Source organism: Penaeus monodon, chromosome 32 (genome assembly GCF_015228065.2).
Source record: "Penaeus monodon isolate SGIC_2016 chromosome 32, NSTDA_Pmon_1, whole genome shotgun sequence".
In the NCBI taxonomy this organism is placed as follows: Eukaryota; Metazoa; Arthropoda; class Malacostraca; order Decapoda; family Penaeidae; genus Penaeus; species Penaeus monodon.
In genome coordinates, this window is record NC_051417.1 from 5,168,481 (window position 1) to 5,169,358 (window position 878).

Genomic DNA, 878 nt, shown 5'->3' on the forward strand with positions numbered 1-878 from the left:
TGCTTTGTTTTAAAATAATGCTCTTCCGAGAAAGAGGGTTGTGCAATTTGAACACAGAGGAATAACTATCATATTATAGTTTCAAACATTCGATACCTTCTATAAAGTCTTTGTTTTATGACGTGATATTCGAAGAATTCCATAATGTATGCCATACTACGAACGCACCCCACCTGATCAAGCTATCAAACGCATTTTGTATTTTCTTGAGCAATTACTGATCACCGACGCACTATACAGAGCCATTATAAATATCACCAACTCCTCTAAGTATCACCAACTCCCACAAGTATCACGAAACAGCACTGCATCACGGTGACGAGGTTAATACATGGCACGGAATTCACCATACCATGCGGCATTGAGCGTGTGCTAAGGGCGGTCCCATCACCGTTGTTTATAAATAGAACCAAATCGATCGTGACAACGTCCTAGCTCACTGATCTTGGCGCAGCAGAAAACCCGTACTTAAATCTGATAATAAAACGTTTTTTTTTAATCTGATAACAAAACGTTTGCAATTACATAAGTGAATCGCTTCGATTTGCTCTCACGTAGCAAAAAAAAATATATATATATATACATTAATTGTTAAAATGCGGTAATCGTACAGGAATGCTATGCAGGGTATGGTTTCCAAAACAAACTTATGTTTGCCAAGAAATACAGCCGGAATTCAGTTTCTGATCAACGTTTCGACAGACAAAACACATTCCTCGCGTGTGTTATTTGACCCCTACACTATCCTGGTGTAGAGAGGACTTACGTATTAATGGACCTACGGTATGAAAGTTACAAGTAGCCTAAGTGAGTGACAGGTTCCCTGTTATAACCACATTTCAACACGATGTCTAATGTACTCACGATATAATAGGGTT